The sequence below is a fragment of the Rattus norvegicus genome, chromosome 7, assembly GCF_036323735.1.
Source record: "Rattus norvegicus strain BN/NHsdMcwi chromosome 7, GRCr8, whole genome shotgun sequence".
In the NCBI taxonomy this organism is placed as follows: domain Eukaryota; kingdom Metazoa; phylum Chordata; class Mammalia; order Rodentia; family Muridae; genus Rattus; species Rattus norvegicus.
Genome location: NC_086025.1, coordinates 119,881,323 through 119,894,271, shown reverse-complemented (window position 1 = coordinate 119,894,271; position 12,949 = coordinate 119,881,323).

The window sequence follows — 12,949 nt, the reverse complement described above, 5'->3', positions numbered from 1 at the left end:
ATCACCTCCATCTAACTATTCAACCTCATCCCTGGCAGAAGATGGGAGAGGGAGAAGAGAAATTAGAAGGGGCGGCTAGAAAGCTGGCTATAAAGAAGAAATTGGATGCCTTCTACCCTTTTGACAAGGGTTTGAATGAATCATCAGGGAACCCTCCATCCCTCTCCTCTGTCTCCAACACCTCTGAGCTTCCAGCCTGGAGACCTCTAGGGCCTCAGCACCTACCTTCATGAAATTCTCCCTTTGACTGCATTGTATGAGTTCGGAAGGGGGTTGGGAGACGAGCAACCTGCCTGAGGTTGGGTCAGATCTGAACCCAGGCCTTTCCCCCTCAAACCCACCTCCTAGATACCACTGCTTTGTGCTGAATCCAACAAGCCAAGGCTACAGAAAGCACGGGGTTTGAGGTTCCTTCCTGAATTTTTCAAAACGCTATAAAAGTTTAATACAGAAAAGCATTAAAAACTCCCGCAAAATACTGTCTGTGTCAACCCTGGGATGTGTTTCCTCCCATGGGACCAGAAGGAGAATCATCCCTTGAGTTAAGGAGCATATGTATCTGGCTTGTCTAGTGAAACCTGCTAATAAAGTAAATTAATGATTGAAGGTCCAGGCCTGCACCCTCTCAGAGGTAGGGCTCAGTTTTCTGGCTCCCACCCCAGCCCCTGCTTCTCCCTGCCACACTTCTTCATCAATACCTGCTAAGGACTCAAGACACATAGACGGGGGTCCCGAAGCATCACTACTGCAATATGTCTCAAGAAAATACTTGGATGCTTAGTGGTTTTGGTAAGGAGCAAGAGTGGGAGGAGACAGTCCATAGGAAGGATGCTTTTTGTCTCTAAATTCTTATGAGGCAATCAGGACAGAAGCTGGTGGGACTAAGGACACATATCACCATAACACACCATAAAGGGGGCAGTGAGCTCACTTGTATCTTCCATAGGCTGGGGATCTCTCCCTAGAACTTCATCATGCTTTTGCTCATTAAAGGAGGGTGTGAGCTAGTGAGATGATGTGGGGTAGACTGAGGGTAGCAAGGATGATGTAATGAGACTAAAACATATATAGGGGCTGGAGAGATGGCTCAATGGCTAAAAGTCCCTGCCACACAAGCATGAAGGCATGAGTTCAAATCCCCAGAGCTCATGCAAAACTAGATGCATACTGTGGAGGTCTGCAGTGCCATTGCCCCTGTGTGGAGGTGGGGGGTAGAGACAGGAGAATCCCCGAGTCAATAATCCTGAAATACACAGCAGAAAATCAACAAGGAGACTCTGTCCCTAAGAAGGCAGAAGACAAGGACTCTCTTAGTTAGGTTTCCATTGTTCTGGAAAGTAACCATGACAGTGACCAAAAGCAACTTGGGGAGAAAAGGATTTATTTAACTTCATGGTGTACAGTCCATTGTGAAGTGAATTCAGAAGCTCAGGGCAGGAACCTGGAGGCAGAAACCAAAACACAAACCATAGAGGAACACTGCTTACCAGTTTGCCCCTCATGGCTTGCTCAGCTTGGTTTTGTATCTAATCCAGAATCATTTGCTTAGAGATAGTGCTACTCATAGTGGGCGAGTCCTTCCACACCAACCATTAATCAAGAAAACACTCCCGTAGATATGCCACAGTTCAATCCAATAGACATGTTTTCTCAATTGAGTTTCCATCTTCCCATATAACTCTTGCTTATGTGAAGTTGACGAAAACTATCCAGGAGGAGGACCAATATGCAACGTTGTTGATCTGGACCCTAAATGTGTGCACATACCTGCATTCACATATGTACATGCACATACAAATACTCCATACATGCACACATACATCACACAGAGGGACACACTAACAGAGAGACAAAGATGGACCAACAGAACAGACATGTCCAAGTATGATCATGCAAGATTACAGAGAGAAGACCAGCACCATGAGCCTTGAATTTCTAGCATCCAGGCTGTATGTTGGCACATGTCCTTGGCTTAAGCCATCCAACAACTTTATGCACCTTCCTTAAAAAATAAATATGGGCCCTCTCAGTGGTTCTTGCAGGAGGGAACAGCACCTATGTTCCTTCCCCATGTAAAGAAAGTCATTGTTAAAAGAGGCATCTGATTTTGTAGGGCAAATAAAAGATACTCCATTAGGAAGAGACATTGAGGTCTGGAAGTTCAATGGTGGATAGATTCCAGAGGTACAAAAATTCTGGCCGTGGGGAGATCTAAGGGACACCAGGATACCACTCAGTAGGAAATGCAAAAGGGAAATTGGGGATGCTATGACCTGATGCATGTGCCACTATCACTTTGAGGCTTATGGGACAGTCAGTATCCACCTGTGACCTGGGCAGTGTAGAAAATGGCCCCATTGCACTACAAGATCTCAATAGATGTCATCTACATTTTATCTACCCTATCCTAGAACTCTTTACAGAAGAGAAAGTCATGGTGCCCTAACCCTCGGGGACCATGAAAAATGACCTGATTCCCCAAGGTCTCCAGTCACAGACATCCCACCCAGCCTGGCCATCACCTCTGATCTCCCAGCTCCATCATTTCCCTATACTCTGTATACCCCCACCCTCATTGTACATGTGAGGAATTGCTGCCCAATGCAATCAGAACCTTGTAGTCCCTTGTCTCACAGTGAGTTACCTGGTTGACTCCCTATCTTAGCCATATTTCTTCTCCTGTTCCCTAAGGTGTCACTGAAGCCCATGGGCACTGTTGTGATCCAGCCTCAAGCATAGATTTCTTGGTCCTTGAAACCCTTCAGCTTGGAAACAAGGCAGTCGTCACTGGGGTTACCTTCTCTCCCTTTCACTATCTCTAGGTAGGCAAGCTTCCCGCCCTGTATCTCCTGAGGCTCCCTATAAGCGGAATCACCCCCCCACACACACACACACACACATACATCTCAGACACGTGTGTTTCTATTCTTTCCTCTAAGCATCCCTGCTTCTCTCCACACACCTGTCTCATTAATGTCCCTTTCCTCCAAGCCACTAGAGTCTCCTCCAACTTCCTCTGAATATCATCATTCGCTACTACTTCTGCATCCCCGGTATATGTCCCTTTCCCCTAAGCCCTCCACCACCAGGACTACCTCATGAGGTTTCATGTGGTCTGTCAGTACCACCCTCTTGCTGTAGGAGCAGAGGTCACATACAGCTTCAAGGCTGCTCTGCCCAGAACCTGGCTCCCAGCTTGAGATGTGTGAGCTGATCTCAACTCTCTGAACGCATGACCCTGGTCTCACCCGTGTCATTTCTAATGTGTGAAATGGTAACTGATAATCCTGTTACATTGCACATAAGATTGGATGGCTCTGTTCATGTGAAAAGCATGGAATGACATTTGGTGCATCTCAAACAAGCAGTTGATGCTAGGTGCAGTTACTGGACAGCATGACTGAACTACCTCAACACCACAAATATCTAAGGCACTGCCTTTCCCTCTCTCACTGCTGAATTAATCCAAATGTTTAAGTGTAGCTCATTCCCCTGGCCACTTCCCATTCAGCAACTAGCTGCTTCTCCTGCCATAAACAGATACTGTCCACGCTGCACACACCTGTCACAGGGTCCCTCCTCACTTAATGTGCATGTAATTTAAATGTCTCTCCACCTGAGTGATATCTGCCCCTGTGTCCTATACCCAAGGCCCAGCTCATTCCAGGAGTCACAGTGCAAATATGAGGAGGTCATATTCTGTTCAGACACCTAGAGGCAGGAGAGCAAAGAACGCTCTTATCAGGATGTCACTTACAACGTGCAGCCTCGATGCATGCTGCAAAGAGTGGAAGAATGACATGTGGGCTGCCTCTAGGTCTGAAGCAAGACGTGAGACCATGCCCCAAGGTTGACATATAGCAACAAAGGCAAAAACATGGCCTCAGCCTCTACTGGAGAACAAAGCAGCTTGCATTTCTAGGACATGGAGTAACTCAGTTTTCTGGGTTCGGGGAGCTGTCTGTGGTGCTGAATAGAGACCCATCTCACCTCCTCCCAGAAGAGCCTGTCTTTGCATTCAGTGTCTATCTCTCCATGCAATTCTGTGGGCATTCCCTAAGGCTCGGAACAATGTTTAGCATGCTGCCCACAGTCGCCTATTCTCAAGAAGGGGGTGGGGGCACACTGGCCTCCCCATGGTGGGGAGGTGACCGTCTTCTGAAGCCATCTTGGCTGGCTTACTCAGAAAGTGATTTCCCCCAGGATCAGATAAAGTATGTCTGCACAGCCCTGGCCGGGCTGTAGCGGGGAAGATATCCCCAGCCCCACTCACGGTTGGCAAATCCCACAGATGGCAACTTGATCAAACGGCAGTATCTGGGCTAAGCTCCTTATCACACCCCATCTGTGGGGGCTCTTGACGCTTTTCTGTGGGAGGATAGCATCCTCTCTTCATGTCTCCTTCTGCTCACAGAATTCCAGTTACTCTGCCAGGGGGAAGCTCAGCTTTTATTCAAGCCACAATCCCTAGGCTTTGGGTACAGGAAAGTCCCACTTAGACAGTACGGCTGCCTGCTCTCCTCTGCCTGTGCTTGCTCAGGGATCGTCTGTCAGCTCCCTGGGAGCACGTGAGGGGACATGCAGATGGGATGGTGGTCTCTTTATGTCTGCAAAGGTCTGCTTGGCTACACTGTAGAGAATCACCCAGCCAGGAAGAGGCAGGACCTGTGGCTTCCCAGGCTCCCTGGAGCACAAGCCATCCACAAACTTTTTCAACCCATTGTAACATAGTCACTTCATTTGTCCCTCCACTGTTATTGGATTTCTACCTGCAGTGCTGGGATACGTGAGGTAGACCAGATGATTCTAGCCTTTTAAAAACACAATATAAAGGCTTACAGGAGGTTTTAAGCTGTGTTTATTTCCTGGGGACTGTTAAAAAAAAGTTTAATTTTTTTTCTTCATCTTCCAATCTTATTTTGGGGAAGCTGCGATGCCCCTACTTTTTAGTCCAAGAGCTTGGAGCTTGAAAAGCTACACAGTGCTCTTGGTCCGAGCAGGTGTAGAATCTGGAAACTGTCAGAGAACCCTGGAGCCAGTACTCCTCTGCATACAGCCAGACAGAAATAAAGCATGTGATAATTAATTCAAAAGGAATTCCTTTCAAGGTGCCCTAAGGAGAGCATTTTGACAAATCCCTCCCTTGCTGAGGCAACCATTTAGCCCTCGTGAGGGACTTCTGGGGACATTTGGTGTCTCTTTGGCCAACAGGGCTCAGTAAATAGTATCCCCTGTGTGCCCATGGACTCAGAGACACCAGAGATCCACAGGCAGGCTCAGGTACAGAGGGGCACTGTTCTTCACACTGACTTGTGTGCCTCTGGACCTCTTAGAAGCTGCCCTAATATAACTGCTGTGCATCCCACATGAAGTCTTGCCCTATGCCCAGCTTTCAAGACTCACAATAGATGGTTCCTGGTCCTACCACCAAGGGCTGAGAGCCCAACACACTTGGCAACTGATGTCAGCCACACTCTGGTTTAGCCTCCTCACATGTTCAAAATCTCAGATAGCACGGTACCCACACAACATTCTCTAGTACCCACTTGGGTGTCTCTGGAGCATCAGAGAAGAGAAGACAGAAAGCTGGAAAGGATTGCTTGTGTGCCACTCACAGGCAGCTGCTGCAGAATAGCAAGCATTTACTTACAGAAGGGGATAGGAGCCTCTCGGGCAGAACAGAGATATGTATGTGAAAAAAGCCATGAGGACTGGGGATGTGGAAGGGTCTTCGATACAAGCAGCCAACAGTTCTTGAGCTCTTGCTCTGGCTGTGTAACTTGGCAAGAAGAGCAGAGCAGTCACAGATGATAACAGCAAAGCAAGAAGAAGCTCCTGCAAGGGGCTGTCTCCCTTCATCCCATCAAAGCTCCTACCGCTCAGGTGACAGGGTAGGAAGCACGGTGATATGCTGTGTCACAGATAAGAGCATCATTGAAACTGTCTCGGGACACAGCTAGTTCTAGGCTGGATGTGGTCCATCAAACAGCACAGCTGGTCCTCTCAACGATGGCCCTGCTCTCTCTCTCTGAAGCCAACAGTGGGATAGACATTGCCCCCATTGCCTGGTCCTGCCCCTTGGTCTGCCACAGCCCAATCTCATTACATTGACCCCATCCCTGACTCCACCCCAACCCCTGGCTCAATCCCAGCTCTGGCCTGGCCCAACTCATGTTGGGCCATGGCTACCCCCACCCATGGCCACTCTCAGAGGCAGCAGCTACCTTCTGTCACTAGGGTGGCATCCACCAAGCCCTTTCTCGTCCCTCCCATGTCAGACTGCGGAGGTGATCACTTGCCTCAGCCTGGTCCATCAGTTCATGGACAAGAACTAAATATTCCTGGGAAATACAGTGATGTCAGAGACTGGCAAATGACTGGGCATGGTTTGTTTCCTTATAGATGAGCTGCCTCTTACCACAACTGATAGACTAGCCCTTGTGGTGGCCATCTTACTCCAGTGTGGAGAGAGCTGCTTTTAGGATGAAACCAAACCATCAAATGGAACAATGAATAGAGAAGTGATCAACCTATGCCTGAAGACACACCATCTTTGGACACTTTCAGTTATAGGAACCAGTACAGTTAGTAGTCTGGGGGCATCAGGGACTTGAGACATGGATGTGGGGGTCACAGTGGGGGTCACCTGAGCTCCATTTTTCATTCTCTTAACAATGTCTTTGCCACACAACTGTTGCAAGAACAATTGTCCTTCCTACGATTTCAGGTGACATTTTTTTTCCTTCTATAGGTTGGATTATGTTTAATCTCCAGTAGTGTGGCCCCAACATCGCCCCCTCCCCGGGGCCCTGGTCACAGTGACTTTCTGCTGCATCGTGCTGGAGGTCTTACAGACTGCCTTGACAGTGGAATGGCACAGTCAGGGAGCTGTTGTGATACAGGCTGTCTGTCCACTTGCCTATGCTGAGAAGTGGGTTCTTTCTCCTGTGTGTTTTCTTATGTTTCTTTATCTTGTGGTAATGATAGTTGGACCTCAGTCCTCAGGCATGAAAGGCTAGAACTCTGCCACACTGCTATAGCCTCGGCCCTTGTCCTCTAAGACAAGCATGAGACCTTCGTGCTGTCTCTGCGCAGGTCCTTCTAGGGAATCCGCCGTCACAGTCTCACTTCCTACTGCCTTGTTGACAGCTCCTTCCAGTCAGGCTCCCGGGCTGGCAACACAAATTCTGGTTTTATTGCCTTTCATGGAGCTTTGATCTAATTTATTTGGCATCTCATATAAATTTTTAAATTGTCTTGTCTTACAAAAACTCCGCTGTTTTCTTCTTATACAATCCCATATATGCATAGAATGTACTTTGATCACTCTCGCTCATCAGTGATTTCCCATCCTCCCCTCCTACCTCTGCTGAACCCCCTTATTCTTCCCAACAAATCCTCCTCCTACTTTTTTTCCTGGTTTTTGCAATGCACAGAGTTAATTTATAAGGGCATGGGAGGAGCTCAGGTAGCTTACCACAAGAGAAAACAAGCTCTCTACCCTACTATTGCTAGCCACTGAGGTCCTCAGAAAAGGGTGGGGCTCTGCCGAGACCCTCCCCCACCCGTGTTGCAATGTTGAGGGGTTCACTGTTAGGCTGGTAACAGCAGCAGCTGTGAGTTTGCGACTGCTGGGGCCGTGTCATGCCTAGAAGACAGCATTCCATCCTATGGCTCTTAAATCCTCTCCGTCCCCTCCTCTGCTATGTCCTCTGAGACTTGGAGAGGGTGATGTTGACTTGGGGTATAGGGTATAGTGTATAGGGTAGAACATTCAGCAGCCACTCATTCTTAGCATTTAAAGCAGTAATGGCTGCTCTCCAAACAAAAGTTCTCTGGCCAAGGCTAAAGGCAGCACTAATCTGTGGGTATGAACACCTAATTGGAAGGTCGTTTCACATGTCTGCTTAATAACACAATAGTAGATCCCCCCACACCCCCCGCAGATCCTATGACCTCCCTAAACTAAACCGTGGACCAGGTTTACTGTATGAGACACAAACTCCCTCCTATATAACAGGTCTCAAGTCCAGTCAGAAAGCAGTCGGTTACTCTCACATCACTCATTATCACATCCGTGGGCACATCTTGCCTGCCAGGGTTGATATTACAGCATTCAGGGCTTAGCTGTAGATAAGACCATGGATGCCTGTTTGCCTTCAGCAGCCTGCCCAGAAACTTCCAGCATTATAAAAACAGTCGCTTGGGAAGAAGCTGCTCAGTACATTCTAGATTTCTCCATGTCCGGCATGTGGTGTCGTCAGTAACAGGGTCTTAGCATTTAATTCAGATGGGCAACCAAAAGTGTTAAAAGTCAGCCTGTTTTGTTGTTGTTGTTGCTGCTGTCATTGTTGTTTGTTTGTTTGTTTATAATGTCAAATGAGGCTAAGCAGTGAGAACATTTTAGTCGTTCCGGTTTTAGGGAGAAGTAACTATGCCATTGTTAGGTAGCACGTCAGCTGTACATTTAGACAAATACCCTTCAACACCCTTTGCTTCTTTGTTTATTTCACTTTTTTTTGTCTTGTAAATAGATTTGAGTTTTATCCAATGATTGTAGCACATTGTTTCTCAGAGAGCTATTGCTATTCATGATATTGTTACCGTTGCCTCAGTTCTGAATTCCTGCCACAAACTCCAGTAGATGATGACAATGACATATTGTTAGTTTGTTGACAAGATCCAGCAGTTTGTCCCATAGAGCTGCAGAGGTGGGCAGTACTGACAATTTCATCTTGCTTTATTTCTTCCCTTCCCCTCCTTTCTCCTTTATCCGTTCGCTTTCTCTCCCATCTTTCTCCCTCCCTCTCCCTCTCTCTCCTCTTCCCCTTCTCCTGCTTCTTCCCCCCGAACCTAGTTAATTAAGTGTCCATGCAGGTCTTACTTACTTTATAAAATGAAACAAAAAGTTTTTCATTTTTCTCTTTTCTTTTCTTTTTTTTTTTTTATTTATGTCTTACAATGCCAATGGTGACTTAAATACTGGGTGGATTTTTCCTTCAGCTTGGAATCCATTTCCTTGATGGCACTATGATGTTTTTCTCTTTCATCTTGGGTGAATTCTAGGTAATCTGGTTTTCAAGGACGTGGTTCATTTTCCGTGAGTACAATTTACTTACATGTATGGAGTTCTCTTCTTACCTCTTTCTTTTATTAAGCAGGAAAACAAGCCCTTGTTTCCAAGGTGATAATGGCTTCCTTCTCCACTGCCCTTGTGAGCCCTGCACTAACGGAGCTGATCTTCTCAGAGAGCCAGCCTGATGTCTGGATACTTTTCTGCTACTGTTTCCATCTTACCGACCTCTGCTCCTGCCCTGTCATCTTTCTTACTTTCCCTTATGTTTAGTCTGCTCCTCGTCCTCCAGTATCTCAGGTGAAGTTAAGAGTATTTGTTCAAAAGCATTCATCTTTTCTAACAAAACCATTAGATGACTTAGATTTCCTCCCAGGCTCTGGCTTTAACTATAGCTCACAAAATTTGAGACACTTTGTGTTCACTGTTACTCTGTTAAAACTATTTCTTTTTTTTTTTTTTCCGGAGCTGGGGACCGAACCCAGGGCCTTGTGCTTCCTAGGCAAGCACTCTACCACTGAGCTAAATCCCCAACCCCTAAAACTATTTCTAAACTCCCTTAAGACTTCCTCTTTGACCAGTTGTCACCTCAACAGGGTTGATGAGTTTCCAGGAGTCTGTTCATAACTTTGCTGTTGATGTCGAGCTTAATTCCATTAAGACAGGAAAGAGGACTGGACGAGACCTCTGGGCCAGCCAAGAGTCTTCCTAACAGGAGTGTGGCATCTCCTACTGGAGCTAAGAATCATCATCTTCCTCCTGGTTTCTACGGCTTCTGTTCCCTGAAGCTCTTTTGTTAGAGGCAGATGCTGCTGCCATTGCTGTGTCCCACTGGTGGATTTATTCGCTTATTGTTCATCAACACTCTCACATATCCTGTATTAAGTCCACATATCTGATATTTGTACCATAAGCACAATTTCTGTGATCAGTACTCAGAGTGGCAACTTCTTCCCCCTCTCTCCTTCTCTGTTCATATTTGAAGTGAGTTCCCTCAGGGCATTATGAGTAATATTTACACCAATTTCTTATAAATGAGGGGGTTTTTGATGATATATCATCAAATATATATGATATATATCATATATATTATATTTTTATATAATATGAGCCCCACTGTGACCCCCACATCCATGTCTCAATGTACTGAGAATATTCTCTAATATATATATATATATATATATGGAGAGAGAGAAAGACAGACAGACAGACAGACAGACAGAGACAGAGACAGAGATTTGATAATATATAGAGACCTGTGTTTTCTCTAATTGTTATATTTGGGCTTGATTCCACCACTTTTTTTTTTCTGTTTGTTCTGTCTGGTCTTCATTTTTTCATCTCCTTCCTCCTTTGGGGTTATTAGAACATCTTTAGTATTCTGTAGTCAGCGATTCTGGGGATGTTGCTTTGCACAGATTAATTCTGAGAACAAGAGGATGCAGCACACCTAGCTTCTTAGTCGCCTTAGAAACAGGATGCCATCTGGTCAGAGCTCAGCACAGAAAACTTGCCTCCTCCAGGGTCCCCTCCCTGTTCCCCTGTGATCATTGTCTTACCTATTATGCCACCCACATGGGGATGGCACCAGGCAAGGGCACAGTATCTGTTCTTTCAGCATCAAGCATGTTTTGAAGGCTGTAAAATGAGGAAGGACCTTAAACGTGTGTTTTCTCCTGATGATGCTTCATGTAACTCTTCCTGCGGTCCTCTCTCTCTCTTTCTAATTTCAATGCTCAGGTCTCCTTCCCCATTCTTCTCCTCAGTCTAAAGCCTTCCCCTTGAGAATCTCCTGGAACATTTCTGTAGACCCTGCTGAATTCTCAGGTGGGCTGCTTAATTCTGATTGCCAATTTGACTGGATTAAGAAACTTTTAGGGTATGGGTGTCTGTATCTGTCTGAGCCAGGGGCTGGGCGGAGCCTCTTGGAGGACAAGTCTGCAAGCATAACAGAGCATCATTAATAGTGTTAGGGATTGGTGCTTGCTCATGGGTTGGGTCACAAGTTGGACCGGGCATTGGTTGGCCATTCCCTCAGTCTCTGCTTCCTCTCCTGTGCCTGCATGTCTTGTAGACAGGATAAATTTGGGGTTGAAAGTTTTGTGGGTGGGTACGTGTCTGTTTTACTCCACTGAGGTTCCTGCCTGGCTACGTATGGGAGGTAGACTTGTAGCAAATTCACAGCTTGGTTTTCATGTGGATGGATCCTGAACAACTAGAACAGGGCTATCTCAAAAGCTGTTGCCTGTCTGTGGGATATGCTCTTCTAACTGGGCTGCCTTGTCTGGTCTCAGTGGGAGAGGAAGAGCCTAACCTCACAGAGACTTGAAGTGCTAAGGTGGGGAGGGTGGGCAGGCAGGGGTGGGGATCAGAGGAGAAGGGGAGGAGAGGATGAAGGTGGATTGTGGGAGGGTGTGACTGGGAGGCGAGCAGTGAGTGGAATGTAAAGTGAATATCTAAAATGATATACTAAATTTAATTTAAAAAGAAAAGAAACACCTAGGGGACTAATAAGGAAGGCCTTAGTTCTCCCTGTGACAGTATTCCAGAGAGGGTTATGGGAGGCAGGGAGACGGGGAATGAGTGTGCCACCGTTCTATGGGCTGGAATCCCAGATTTAATAAAATGAGAAAAGAAAACATGGAGGGGTAACCACCCCTCTCCTCTGTTTCCAGGCCCAAGTGTAAGGGGGCAGCTCCAGGACTCTGCTCCTGGGCCGAGAATGGGTCCCACCACCATGCCTGGCCCCACCCACATCCTCAAACCGTGAGCCCCAACAAGCCCTCCTCTCTCGATTCTGTCAGGTGTTTTATTCGTGTGCTACTAACACACCAGGCCTTCCTTCAGCTGAGAGTGTTCCGTTTCATCTTTATTCCTAAAGGTATTTCCTGTGGCTATGTATTTCCAAGGTAACAATTCTCCCCTCAGCGCTTTTAAAGGTGCAGCACCACTTCCTTCCCTGCGCAGTGGCTTTGGAGAAGCTGCCCGCGGGTCCCTGTAGGGACTACAGCTGACACTGAATGCAACTTTCAAAGCCCTCCGCTCCCCGCCCCCATCCCCACCCCACCCCTGCCGCCCCGGAGCATCTCCTGGTCTGCAATTTCTCTGTGTTTCTTTGTGTTCACTCGCCCTGGGATTTGATGAGTTGATTGTGTTAGTTTTCGCATTTCCCCAAACCTGGTGAGTTTTCAGCAAACGCTTCTTGAACTCGTTTTCTCTCTAAGTTTCACATTCTTTCTCTCAAGCTGTGTCGGACATCACAAACCCTGGGCACTCCACCTGCTCTCAGGCCCTGGCTTTCTCTTTGTCATGTGGTCCTTCCTCCTGGACACTCCCTTCCCAGCCCTTTCTGTGAGTTCTCTTCCCTTCTGCTCTGGAGCCTTTTGATTTCGTGCAGGTTTTTATTCCCCAGAGCTTAAGGTTCAGTTTTCTAATTTTCGTTGACTTCCGGAGTGATTGTGCTATGTTTGCCAACGGCTATTTCGAGTCTGTCAGGTAATCCCAAGAGCATTGTGTTCTGGGTACCACTGTCTGCCCACTGTTTTCCCAGATCTGAGATGGTTCGGTTGTTCCTGTGCCAAGGGACCTAGATTTTCACCCTGGACACTGTGCACCTTCTGATGTGAGGCTCTGACGAAAGGAGGACACCAGGCTGTCTATGCAGAGAGCTTAATGCAGTCCCACACTTTCAATTCCTTCTTTAGACTCGTCAGTTCAGTTTCCAATATTCTACTCTTCTGCTCAGATCTTCCCTGTGTGTCCTTCAGTGGACAACAAAATATCTGCTTTACGGTGTCCATTCAGCCTCTAAGCATTTGGGAGCTTCCACCAGGGCTATCTAACCTTTAGGCTACAAGACCCATGCATCCCAGAAGA